The following is a 15000-nucleotide window of genomic DNA, read 5'->3' as shown; positions in this document are numbered from 1 at the left end:
CACACACACACACACACACACACACACAGACACACACAGACACACACCACATACACACACACACACACAGACACACACAGACACAGACACACACCACATACACACACCACATACACACACACACAGACACAGACACAGACACACAGACTTTCCAGACACAGACACACACAGACACACAGACTTTCCAATGCTTTCCTGGCACCAACATTTACATTTACGCATTGCAAATGCACATAAGTCTCCCATAATGCCCCTCTCCACGGCAGCCTCACTGACTGTGTAAGGTAGACGTGTGTGTGTGCATGAGGCAGACATGTGTGCACTGGTCTCCTACTGGACACACTGGTGTGTGTGTGTGTGTGTGTGTGTGTGTGTGTGCACTGGTCTACTGGACACACTGGTGTGTGTGTGTGTGCACTGGTATCTGGACACCCTGGTGTGTGTGTGTGTGCTGGTCTACTGGACACACACACAAACACAAGACACATTTCCTCAGGCCTCTGTGTAGGATGAACACACACACACACACACACACACACACACACTTCCTCAGGCCTCTGTGTAGGATGAAACACAAACACACACACACACACACACACACACACACACACACATTTCCTCAGGCCTCTGTGTAGGATGAACACACCACCACGACCACTGTAGGATGAACACACCATAATAACCACACGATACCTAACACACACACACACACACACACACACATTTCCTCAGGCCTCTGTGTAGGATGAACAAACAACACACACACACACACACACACACACACACACACACACTTCCCCAGGCCTGAACACATATGGACAGAAAGATCTGGAATGTGGCTTGTGGCTGGTTTTGCTTCACACACACCTCGGGCTCGACCGGCCAACTGGTTTGGGTGCACACCAGTTGGACACACAAACACACACACACACACACCTCTGCCACATACACACACACATTGACACACACACCTCTCTGCCTCACACACAGTTCTCTGCCACACACACACACACACACACACACACCTGTCTGCCATACACAAGCACAAGCACACACACACACACATACACCAGTGTGTCCAGTAGGAGACCAGTGCACACACACACACACACACCAGTATGTCCAGCAGACTGATATCTGTGCTGCTGCTTGCACATCAACTAGCGCAGTGTGGTTCTGATGCTGACCAGATTCAGCCAGTCGTCTCCAATGGCAACCGCAATGCTTGCAAGACTGGTAATGTGCATGCAGAGACACAAGGAGAGGCTGTGAGAAGGTGCACATAGTTCTACAATTAAAGAATTCCATCCAAAGTAAATAGTACAACATGGAAAATCATTGTGGTGGTCAGTGTTGATATTGTGGTGGTCAGTGTTGATATTGCGGTGGTCAGTGTTGATATTGTGGTCAGTGTTCCCGTATGGAATTTTTTGGGCCAATAAAGATAACTGATATTTATCGTTCTGTTGTGGCCGATAAAGATAACCGATGTTAATCGTTCTGTTGTGGCCGATAAAGATAACTGATCTTTATCGTTCTGTTGTGGCCGATAAAGATAACCGATATTTATCGTTCTGTTGTGGCCGATATCGATATGATAACTGATAATATATATTTTAGCTGCAACTTCTCGGACTGTATCTTGTGTCTGTCTACTCTGTTGCGCACAACCTGCTGCAGCAGAAATGAAAGGGGTTAGCCCGGAAGGTTTTAATAACTTTAATGACCTGTCTGGAACTGAAGCAGGAATGGTTAGCATATTTCTCCGTAATACAAAACTCATGCAAATATAACACTAAAATACAACTATGACTTATCTACTTGTCCCACCGAAGAGTTTGTTTATTCGTTTCCCCAACTAGCGCGGTAAATTGCAAACACACCAGCACAAGACGCCTCTAGGTAGGCTGAGCTCCGCACTGCTGAGGTTAAACGGGGGATCATTCACGAGTAGATTTTGGGCTGCACAGGTTCAACACAGATCCACAGATCATGTTAGAATGGTGAAATACATCCACACCGCTGACATTATAAGTAGCTCAGTGTAGCCAGACGGGCCTTACATACAGTACAGTATGCCTAGTTGGGAAATTAGGGATTTAAAAAAATATAGATGCAAATTATCGACCAGAATTCTGCTATCGGAACAATATAATATATTAATAATAATATTTTTACTTTTTCATTTTATCGGCCAATAATATATCGGCCGCAGATTTATTGTGCATCCCTAACTGCGCACGCACGCACGCTCTGTCTCCTTTGAAACCACTCCACAGGCCAGGAAAAATTAAACACACACTCACACACACAACTTTAACCAGTCCACAAGCCATGAAGAGTTAGCCCAAATACACACACACCTAAGCAGCTAGGCCTGAGAGGCTTGGCAAGTTTGCACCAGAGTCTCTTACAGCCATGGCAGCGGCATTCCAGAGCTGTTCACTTAAGCCCTGGGTTACCAAAACCACCCCACAAGCCCCGCACACACACACACACACACACACACAGCATTACACAGACACACCCACAGCATTACCAGCTGGGACACAACCCAGCAGAACCATGGACCTCTCTCTCTCTCTCTCTCTCACACACACACACACACACACACACACACAGCATTACCAAACTACCCAGTCAGCCGGGACACGACCCATCAGAACCATGGACCTTTTAAGACCCAAATCTTGTGGTCCAAAATCAAACAAATCGGACACCCCTCAGACATATATACACACACACACTTGAATTTCCCCTGGGGATCAATACAGTATCTATCTATCTATCTATCTATCTATCTACACACACACACACACACACACACACACACACACACACACGTTAATTCTCATCTGTGTGATGTGTGTGTTTGGAGTTTCAGCAGAGAGAATCACATCCTAGTTGTCAATCACTGACCCTCTCTCACACACACGCGCACACACACACACACTACACACTCCCTTCAAGCTCACTAACACACAACCCCACCCACCCACTCCTGTCCATGAAATGGTCCATCACTCACCACACAAGATAAAAGATGGCCACCACGCAACGCATACACACACACACCTGAAGGAGACGAAGCCACATGTATACACACACACTCAGCTCTTTGTGTGTGTGTGTATATGTGTTATGTCTTTTGTGTGTGTGCCTCCTTCAGAATCTGGTCAGGTGTGTGTTGTGGCAGAATGAGTGACCATGACTGACAGCACCAGAGTTGAAGTATAGCTACTCGTTTCTCAGTCTGAGACACACAAACACGGATGTTCTTCAAGGGCACAAACATGCACACAAATACACAAGAGTGGAACACTAGAGTGGAACATGGCAGTGGAACACAGAAGTGGAACACAGAAGTGGAACACTAGAGTGGAACATGGCAGTGGAACACAGAAGTGGAACACTAGAGTGGAACATGGCAGTGGAACACAGAAGTGGAGTGGAACAGATAAGAGCAGAACACGGAAGGAGAACACAGGAGGGGATCTCAGGACAGGAGCAGAGCATCATGGGAGTGATGAGAAGTCTGACCCATTATATATACATATGAGAGTGCGTCTTACACAGCCTATGATCTGACCCATACACATATCAGAATGAGTCTCTTACACAGCCTATGATCTGACCCATACACATATCAGAATGTGTCTCTTACACAGCCTATGATCTGACCCATACACATATCAAAATGCGTCTCTTACACAGCCTATGATCTGACCCATACACATATCAGAATGAGTCTCTTACACAGCCTATGATCTGACCCATACACATATCAAAATGCGTCTCTTACACAGCCTATGATCTGACCCATACACATATCAGAATGAGTCTCTTACACAGCCTATGATCTGACCCATACACATATCAAAATGCGTCTCTTACACAGCCTATGATCTGACCCATACACATATCAGAATGTGTCTCTTACACAGCCTATGAGCTGACCCATACACATATAAGTGTGTGTGTGTGTGTGTGTGTGTGTGTGTGAGAGTGTGTGCATATAAGCTTATGATCTGACCTCACCGGTCACTCACACAGCAGTGGACAAGTGGACAGCAATAACCCAATAACACACACACACACACACACACACACACACACACACACAGCAATGAACCAACACACACACAGTCAAAGAATAACAGCAATTAACCAACACACACACACACACACACACACACTGCAATGAACCAACACATACACAGTCAAAGAATAACAGTAATTAACCACACACACACACACACACACACACACACACACACACACACTGCAATGAACCAACACATACAGTCAAAGAATAACAGTAATTAACCAACACACACACACACACTGCAATGAACCAACGCACACACAGTCAAAGAATAACACCAATTAACCAACACACACACACACAAATAAAAAAAAAGCAATGATCCAACACACACACACAGACACACACAGTCAAATAAAAATAGCAATGAACCAGCACACACACAAAGGCACACACTCACAAAGACAGACAGACAGACAGACAGACACACACACACACACACACAAAGACACAGCCAAGCCCACAGTCAAAGAATAATGGCACTGAACCAAAGAAGGCCTCAGGATTAGAATGAAAACATTTCTTCCCAGACGTTGAGATATGAGCAGGAAACACTGTTGGCCAATCACATATGAGCAGGAAACACTGTTGGCCAATCACATATGAGCAGGAAACACTGTTGGCCAATCACAGCCTGGACCACCCTCCTGAGAAGGCACCACTCATCATCTGATGAGCTCACAATGACCGAGCCTTTTTTACCGAAACTTGAACAAACTGTGACATCACCTCCTGCCACCTACTCATGCTGGACGTGACACACACCACTCCATAAGTCCATCCATACACACACACACACACACAGTAACAGTGCAGTACTCCAGTAACTTACTAGCCTGACGAACCAGACCCACATTAAAATGTAGGGTCTGGGCACTCACCGTTCGCAGTGCTCAGTCCGAGGGGCGGGATAATCGGTTGTCTTTCAAATTCCCTCTGCACTAATAGGACAGCACTGAGTCCCATCGTTTTTTCCCACCAGCCGAGCTTAGTTGGCTAGTTCAAACTTTTGGCAACTTAAAACCAGCTTAACTCTCGTGTGTCACACTGTTGGCCAACAGCAATATCCATCTTCTTTGTTTTCAAGTAGCAGGGAATTCAAGCCAAACCGTTGCAACTCTGCCATCAATCATTATGTTAAGCCCGCTTAACGACTCTATACATGATTTGATTGGCCTGATAGAAGTTTAATTTTCGAGCTCACAAGCCAACGGAGAGTAGCTAGACTAGCCCTGGAAGCAAATGTAATTTGCTGCCGCTAGGGTGCGTCTAGATTTCTAGGCTAGTAACTTACACTAAGTGTGAATATAGACATGTTTGTGTCTGTGCTGCACTAAGTGTGAATATAGACATGTTTGTGTCTGTGAAGTACTAAGTGTGAATATAGACATGTTTGTGCCTGTGCAGTACTTACATTAAGTGTGAATATAGACATGTTTGTGTCTGTGCAGCACTAAGTGTGAATATAGACATGTTTGTGCCTGTGCAGTACTTACATTAAGTGTGAATATAGACATGTTTGTGTCTGTGCAGCACTAAGTGTGAATATAGACATGTTTGTGCCTGTGAAGTACTCCACACAGTAACTTACACTAAGTGTGCAGCTAAAGTGCGAGATGGAACCACAACTCTTCCGTCGGCATGGTGATTTATCGCCATGGTTTCCAGACCTTTCCCCGGGAGCAGTGTAAGTGAGCACTTGAGCAGGGACGCTTGTCCACCCTGTCGACCAGCAACGTGATGTACAGAGACCATATGAGCCGGATGTACTCATTAACTACCCACAGGAGAGAGAGAGAGAGAGAGAGAGAGAGAGGTGTGAGTGGGGGGGCAGATCATCACCGCCATCACTCCACTCAGTCACAGGAAATTACATGGCACAGGGAAATCACATCTCCATTCTTAATTAAAAACTCCCACAAACACACACACACAACTCTGAGTTCAACAGTTAAACGCGGTCCTCCTGTCCCACTCATGGTTGTGCACGGGTGTGTACAACCATGAGTGTGTACATCTTGGAACATAGGTGTGTGTGTGTGTTGACTCAACTGAAGTTTGGGATGAGAGGAACACACTCCTAACCTGACCCTAGCCAGATGAATGTCGTTCCGCTTAGCTCCGCCTAGCTTCACTCACATCCATCTGGGACCTCTTCCATTGAGAGTGATTTCTCCAACCAACTTTATGGTTTAGCCAAACAGGACGCAGGGCGGGAGTTTCATAGATGTGACATAGCGTAGAAGCGACTGTGAGTCTGTTATTAGCGTCACGGGTTGCCTTCGATGTGAGTGGTTGAAGTAGCACGTCAATAGATGACGGACAAGTGGCTTATTCAATCATATGCAAGCATTTTTTGATTAGGCCCAGCCTTCTGAAGCAACACTTCAATGGATCGGTTCCAGATGGATGAGTGGAGCTAGGCGGAGCGAAATTCATCTGGCTATTGCCAGGTTAACACACTCCCCCATGGCAGTGAGAGATAGACAGCGTGCACACACACACACACACACACACACACAAAAAGATGTACTCCTTCACTGACCCAGCCACACACAGACACAGACACACGCTCATGTCATACAGGGTTCACATCACTGTCAGATTAGCACCCAAATCCCAAACAGGAAATGACCTCATGAGAACTTCCTCCAGCTGACACGTCTGAAACCAGCCCCCAACACACACACACACACACACTACAGGTCCCCAGAGAGTGTGTGTGTGTCCTTTTGGTAGGACTCTCTCTCTCTCTCTCTCACACACTCACACACACACACACACATTAGATACTTTATTCAATTCCACATTACAAGTAAATTTTCATTAGGAATCAAATGTTTTGAATGATCAAACAGATTAAACCACATCAGCGCCTTGCTATGTATGACAATACAATCTCAGGGGTACAGAAAACATCTCCTTTTCCAAGTAAACATGCTTCCTATAATGGCTGAAATTGAGCAGTACTTTACCAACTGTTTGGCTCTTGTTTTCAATAGCCCCCCAATGCAAAGTCCCCGGGTCGCCAGCATGTGTACATGTACACACACACACACACACACACACACACACATATGTGTAAGACTACAGGTCCCCAGAGAGTGTGTGAGTGGCCTTATGGTAGGTCTCTCTCTCTCTCTCCCTCTCTCTCACCTACACACACACACACACACACACGGCATGGCAGCTTCCTCAACAGGTTTCCAAGAGTACCACTCCTCGGTTGTCCACACACACACACACCCACACACACACACACACACACACGGAGTAATAGTATAATATATTGAGATAACACACACCAAGACTCCATTGCATCACTCCACATAAACAAACACACACACTCAAGAACTAACAGGTCTCCGTCACCATGCTGAGTCACACCCCAGAAACATTTACTCACTCACTCACTCACACTCACTCACTCACTCACTCACCTCACTCACCTCACTCACCTCACTCACACACACACACACACTCACACACTCAGACCCGTGCTACTGGTCTCCATAGAGGAAACCAAGAACAAAAGCTGCCAGAGATGTTGTCCGTTCTCTGTTGAAATTACATAAAAGTGATTCTCTTCTATTCAAACGACCCCCACACACACAGTTTCTAGCACAGCAGGGGACAGCAAGGCCTCCACAATGTGTGTGTGTGTGTGTGCATATAGGAAGAGTGAGTGTGTGTGTGAGAGTGTCTGTGTATATATATATATATATATATATATATATATTTATGTGTGTATGTGTTTGTGTCAATAGAAGAGCAGCTGAAAGAGTCACTGGTGCAGAGTGTGTGAGTAAGATGGTGAACCAGCAGTGCAGTTTGTGTGTGGTGTGTGTGTGTGTGTACTGAATCCAGTGATGCAGGACTGCCTCCCTCTCCTCTGCATTTCAGCATCTGTTCTCCCCAGCAGAGCTGATGTGGCCTTTCTGCTGACTCTCACTTTCTCCCTCACACACACACACGAGAATAACCCATCACAGATAAAGTCAATTGGACACCTCCACGCGCTGACTAATTAATAAAAGTGCACACACAAACACACACACACACACACACAGTGTTTATCTGGTAAATTAACACTGCCAATGGAATTCCTAATTTCATTAGTGTGATTTCCTTAGATGTCTGAGAGAGAAAATGGCATATGAAAATGACATGACTCTTCATCTGGGAGGTGTGTGTGTGTGTGTGTCTGTGTGTCAGAGATGTTCACAAGTCATTTTTTAGAAGTCCAAGTCAAGTCTCTGGCCATATGATCCGTCCCTAACACTGTATTGTTAAATCTTATGAATTCAAAGCATGTCTTGTAGCTACCATCCATACAGTGCAGTATCAAAACCAGCATGTCCTGTAGCTACCATCCATACAGTGCTGTATCAAAACCAGCATGTCCTGTAGCTACCATCCATACAGTGCTGTATCAAAACATGTCCTGTAGCTACCATCCATACAGTGCTGTATCAAAACCAGCATGTCCTGTAGCTACCATCCATACAGTGCTGTATCAAAACATGTCCTGTAGCTACAGTACCATCCATACAGTGCTGTATCAAAACCAGCATGTCCTGTAGCTACCATCCATACAGTGCTGTATCAAAACATGTCCTGTAGCTACCATCCATACAGTGCTGTATCAAAACATGTCCTGTAGCTACAGTACCATCCATACAGTGCTGTATCAAAACCAGCATGTCCTGTAGCTACCATCCATATGTAACGGATGCCAGCTAGCTTAGCTGTGCTTGTGGAACGTTGGTAAACCTCACTCCCCGACGCCTCAAGAGTGCTGCTGGCATGGAAATTCTTAGATGGTCAGGTGGGAGGCCTTGGGTGAGAGGAGACGGAATGACTCATGAGGCCTTTTCACACTGCCAAAATCGCCGCGATTTTATGTACCAGAATCGCGGAACGACTGTCCCTTTCACATAGACCGGCGGGACAAAGTGTCTCGCCAAATTTACTACCAAGCCCCCTAGACATTTTATAACTGCTAACAGTGTGCCTAGGCCTACTGTTAAACACCTGAAAAATATTAAGCTGCTGTTTTCTTTTCATGATGAGCACTAGGCCTATGCTTGAATGATTTAATTATGACTGAATGGAACGTTGCGTTTTTAAGCGCCAGAACTGCTTATCACAGTGTGACAAAGTTTACACCAATCATCATCTTCTAATGTATCCTTATGTTGAGATGTCCATTCTCTTTGCCCTAAACATAGGCTATCATTTGTGCGCGAAGCATGTTTCAATTAAGACAGTACACAAGCTATTTTTATTGTTATTATTCATTTTATGTAATATTGAATGATTTCATGAATAAATTGTACGCACAGCGCGTACAGGATTACGGCTGGCGGCGCCACTGACCAAGGCCACAGTAGCCTGTGAACCTCGATTTTCAAAGGGGAATTACGGCCAACGCAGGGGGCAACTCTTCTCTTCAATTTCCCTTCCAAATTACTTTTTATTGTCTAAAGACATCTATCGCAAGAATTTAACATTCTAAGCAACAGCAAAGCAAGCTAACCAAAGTGCAGTCGGTTCTCCCGCCATGGTTTTGGAAATCACACACCTGCTGCATCTGAAGGCCCACGCATAATAAGGCCTACGACTATCACTCTACACGCCCCCTGTTGCACGTCACATTTTAATTTGCTAGCTGATCCTGCCTCCCCAAAATGCCGGATCATGTGAACAGATCAGCAGGCCGGCAAATTTTCACCTCGTTTTCAGACACACGTTGAGGCAAAAAGACGTCTCCTCTTCCCGCAAATTTAGCGTGATCTCTGTGTGAAAAGGCCTCAGAGGTTAGCTTGTTACTGTGACAATGTTTAATGCTCCTTTCACATTAGTAAGTGACTGACCTATCTGGGTGCGTTTTGACATGCCTGATGAAATTAGAGGTTGTTGAGCCGGCATCATTTATCCTGGTGCCACACACCTTGTATGTAGCTGTTGGCTTATTTTCCACTGTGCACGAAGTTATCGTAGTAAGTGATAACCACTCCCGGAGTCGTGCCTTTTATCACCATGGTCGATGTATTTTTTTATCTGTGAGTGGGTGCACATTAGAGGACTGATTTTTCTGTCCGGCTCCCGCAATATTCTGTCCCGCTCCCGCATCAATGTGTCATTTTTAGTCCAGCTCCCGCCCGCATCTGTAACATGATGTCCCACTAAAGCCTGCATGCAGGAGGGACAGCCTATTCAGCTTTTCTTTCTGTCTCACGAAAGGAGCACACACACACCTGAGAAAGACTCCAGATGTCAGATTTTAAGTTTCTTGGTTCTGAATGTAGGCTAACAACTGAAGTAGGCCTAGTCTGCCCTCTTCCTCTGTCATGCTTTCGATTTCGAGTTTTGACAATGAGCAGCAGGAACAAATTGAACCCACGTAAACGACAATATAGGCTATAGGCCTGCTATCCGTCAGTTATGCTTAAACCCCGTTTTTTAATGCTGCCTAACAGAACATCCAGCTGAACTATAGTTATAAACACTACTCATTTCCATATTTAATTTTATGCACATATTTAATTGGCGGGAGTGCAGTGAATCATCGGGTTGTCCCGCACCTGCGAACGCACCTCTCTTATCTCGCCCGCTCCCGCAAAGAGCTTTCAAAAGTTGTCCCGCACCACACTCTTTTGCGTCGGGACCCGTGGGTCTAGCGCGGGAGTGCAGACCTCTAGCACACATAGTGCATGCGTTACGTTGCACATCATGGCAAAGGGGACATGTAGCTCAAATATGCAGAAAGAAAGAAGCACACTCAACACCCTATAGTACTTCAACTGGGTGCTTAAACTTTCTTGATAATAAATCAAAAACTTTGAAAAATAAATAAAGCAAGCACTCAACAGTTTCGTTTACTTTTTAATTGCCTCACAAACGTTTCGGGCTGACACCCTTTTTTCAGTGTGAAAAATGGCAATTTCACCCTTGACCCCAAGTAGGTGTGTTTAAATAAACTAGATCATCACCTTTATGCAGCTCATCATACATTTACCAAAGTATATGCATCAAGAAAATGAAATAGAAATACAGGAATAAATTTAGATAAAAATAAAAAATAATTGCATGAAATACAGGTTGTTTACGAGTCTCGGAAGCACAAGTCCGAGTCAAGTCTGAAGTCTTTTCGGTGGAGTCGCAAGTCAAGTCTGAAGTCACTGTTTTTGTGACTTGAGGTGACTAAAGTCCAAGTCTCAGACTCCAGTCCCCATCTCTGGTGTGTGAGTGTGTGATGAGTTATCTCTGAGCTTTTATAAGAGACACTGAAATAATCTCTTAATACAGAAGAGACAGACAGAGACAGACAGACACAGACAGACACACACGCACACACACACACACACACACGACACACGCACGCACGCGCACGCACACACACACACACACACGCACGCACACACACACACACACACACACACACACACACACACACACACACACACACACACACACACACACACACACGCACACACACACGCACGCACACGCACACACACACACACACACTTCACGTTTCATCTCCACACCTTCTTTTGAGCTTGTTCCTCTCCTGAAGGCGTGTTGTTTAGGTGACCTGGCAGGGCCAGTGTGTGTGTGTGTGTGTGTGTGTATGTGTGTGTGTGTGGACAAGAGCAGGTTCTGCAGCCAGTTCTGCAGCATACCTCTCTGGCCCCCAGGTTCCCCTCACTCATCTGTTCCAAACATAGTCGTCTTCAGCTCCAAACTACACCAATTCCATGGAAGCAAACACACACACCATTACCAGCATCTCAGCACTGCCTAACTATAGACCACAACTTCACACATAATGTGACACACACACACACACCATTACCTGCATCTCAGCACTGCCTAACTAGAGGCCCCAACTTCACACATAATGTCACACACACAGAGTGAGATTGATTGATTGATTGCTTGCTTACTTACTTACTTACTTACTTACTTAATCTCAAATATATGAGAAAAGCCATCTAGTCCTTATTTTTCAGGGATCTCACAGCCAAAACTCCTAATCCAACATACACACACACAGAGACAGTCAGTTTCCCCCAGATATACAACATATGCAGATAAGTTTAGATAAAGATTAAGACACCGCAAACACAACCTCCGGCAGTCCTAATTTTAAACACAACCGGAAGCTGACCGTTAATAACGAACACTCACTGGGCTCATATGCGTTCGTGAGAACGGAATGTCTCTTCGTATCACACTGACTGTGTGTCACCATGACATGCACCGAATACCTGTCCGCCTTCACCATTCCACATTCCAGCATCTGCGTGCATTCACAAGTGTTGTCATCTCCACAAGACAACATGGGGTTGCTCTTCAGAATCTTAGTTGCCCTGTATCTGACCCGTGCTGATATGCTCATTTGGTCATTTTTGTAATTAATTAACTAAATTATCTGTCGTTCCCGAAAGAAGCAATTGTAGACTAAACTTCCCCAACACCAAAATCACAGCCAACTCTGATCAGTTTCGCCCATAAGCAGGATAACAACACCGCCCCGGGCATCGATTCATGTAAACGAGATTAATTTGCTATGCGGCATGGTGTCTGATGTTACCCAGCGGTTAGTGCACAGAGGTCGGTTTCAAAACAACAGCGAGTCGAGGATCTTTTACCAACACAGACAGACGTTTTCGCACGAGTTCACTTTGCCACACGACACTTTTTAACCACCGTTGCCTGCGCAAGCGGCGGTATCGTTACGTTCCAAAGTTTTGAGTTTTCCAACAGCCTGAGAAGTGATCATTCAGTTCAGCAAAGACACCGAGTGACAACAACACGAAAGTGTTTCCAAACGGCAAAAAGATACAGGAATGTCAGTGTGTGCGTTTTCGGGGGGAACTAACTCGAGAACAGAGTGTCTCATACGGAACAAGAACACGAGCTGCCAGAAAGATGCGACGCAGAAATGCTACAAAGTTGCATCGAGTAGCTTTAGTGGCACAAACGGGTCTAAATGGCAACTTGTTCCCCGGTAACACCACCGGACCCCGCGTGCACTGGACTCTGCTGAATTTAACATTCTGCTCAGACACAATGTAAAACGGTGCCGTTTAGCCAAGTAAAGTTAATATTAGCCTATAAGCGGAGTCGGTATAGCTTAGCATAGCCTTACCTTTTACCTGAAGCAGGTACATTTCCTCCACATGCGCACTGGACGTTAAAATGGCGTGGAAAAGTTTGCACCTTACATACAAGCAAGTGAATGGTTTTAGCCTACTCACCATTTGAAAGGCGAATAAACCAAACTTCCTTGTGCTTGTTTGAAATCCACAGAAAATGTTGTGATTAATATTGTCCTTTGGAATCTGTAGGCTAATAAACCTGAGGAAACAGTCATCTGGATGGGAGGCGTTGGTGAGGGTCTGACGGCGGAAATTGTTAGTTGATCACAAAAGTAGAAACAGCTTTAGTTCATTCCATTTGTCGTCTTACTTCCCGAGGTAAGTCTTGGGCTTTCACTGTGTTTAACTTGAGCGCGTAAACCCTGTGGTCCACGGTTGCTGGTCTGTCGGCGGGACTGGAGTTGATGCGCGGCGGTAGTGAGTCTAGTCGCTACCTGAAATACTGGATTAGAGATGTTTTCAGAGCGGGTCAAACCCCGCCTCTGGTCTACAGTATTTACTGCAGTCCCCGACACACACACACACACACAAGGGCGCGCTTGCACTAGCAGCGAACACTGTCACACGGTAAAGGGAGGAGTTTAGCTGCGCAGTTCTGCTCGGACGCGTGCACTTCCCACGGCTCTTTCCTCACTGTTCCATGGGAGGAATATGGGATGTGAACAACTTACTGTCCGGGCGAAGGGTGCTTACCGAGTGTGTGTGTTAAACCCGCGCCAGCAGCCGAAGCCCTTCGTGATATATACAATTGCGAGTGTGTAGTGTTGGGACCGATCGTTTGCTGTGTGTGTGTGTGCGTGCGTGCGTGTGCGCTGTTTACTTCGCGGATGCCGACACGGCTGGAAATTAAGGCATAGCAACGGGCCAGGAGAGCGCGAGGCTCTAATAAAATGTGATGTAAGAGCAGTGTTACCCAAACACCATCTGTCCAATCCTGTTACATAAACAGATAGAGACGAGAAAAAAAAAACAATTAAACGTTATTTTCTTATTTTATTAATTGAGAAAAAAACCTTGTTTTCTGTTCTTACTGTAATAGTGTGTTTTCAGCAGTAGGCTATATATCAATATTTATCATAGTGCTGTACTTTGAATGCATTAACTCTGGGGGGAATTTAAATAATAACAATAATAATAATAATAATATAATAATAATAATAATAATAATAAAAACATCTCGCTTCTGAAAATAGCTCAACATGAACTAATAAGGCAGGTTAGATGATGGCAAACATTTCAGTTATGAGGAGAAACTAGATGTTATGCTAAAAACCTATTTAAAATGCCTTTTCAGTGGGCCAGAAGAAGTAGGCAAAGTACACGAACTGTTTTGCAAAGAAGATGATGATGAAGAAGATGATGATGAAGAAGATGATGATGGCAGTATGTCATCCAAAACCAGCATCAACTTTTCTGGCTCCAACATCCCCCTCTCATCAACAGTCACAAATCTTGGTGTAAAAATGGACTCCCAACTCACTTTTGAAGCCAATATAAATCACCTCTGCAAGACCTCCTTCTACCACCTCCGTAACATTTCCAAACTCTGCCCCATTCTCTCCCTCTCAGATGCTGAAAAGCTGGTTCATGCCTTTGTCTCCTCCAGACTGGACTACTGTAACACACTTCTCATTGGGATCCCTAGCAAGAGTCTGCAGAGGCTTCAGTACATCCAAAACTCTGCAGCTAGGATCCTGATGAGAGTCTTGGAAACATGAGCACATT

The 15000-nt window shown here is 45.1% G+C and overlaps 1 protein-coding gene across 1 annotated transcript in view; it reads right to left on the bottom strand.

Annotated features, from left to right (window-relative positions):
• LOC125289333 (inactive ubiquitin carboxyl-terminal hydrolase 53) overlaps window positions 1–13777 on the bottom strand; it is a 91844-nt gene extending 78067 nt beyond the window's left edge. Inside the window, 1 exon segment of the mRNA XM_048236087.1 lies at window positions 13375–13777. The gene's annotated coding sequence lies outside the window, so the exon portion shown is untranslated.
• Window positions 13778–15000: the final 1223 nt, after the last annotated feature.

Source organism: Alosa alosa, chromosome 24 (genome assembly GCF_017589495.1).
Source record: "Alosa alosa isolate M-15738 ecotype Scorff River chromosome 24, AALO_Geno_1.1, whole genome shotgun sequence".
Taxonomy (NCBI): Eukaryota; Metazoa; Chordata; class Actinopteri; order Clupeiformes; family Clupeidae; genus Alosa; species Alosa alosa.
Note: the sequence above shows the minus strand (reverse complement) of the source record. Positions and strands in the feature narration are given on the sequence as shown.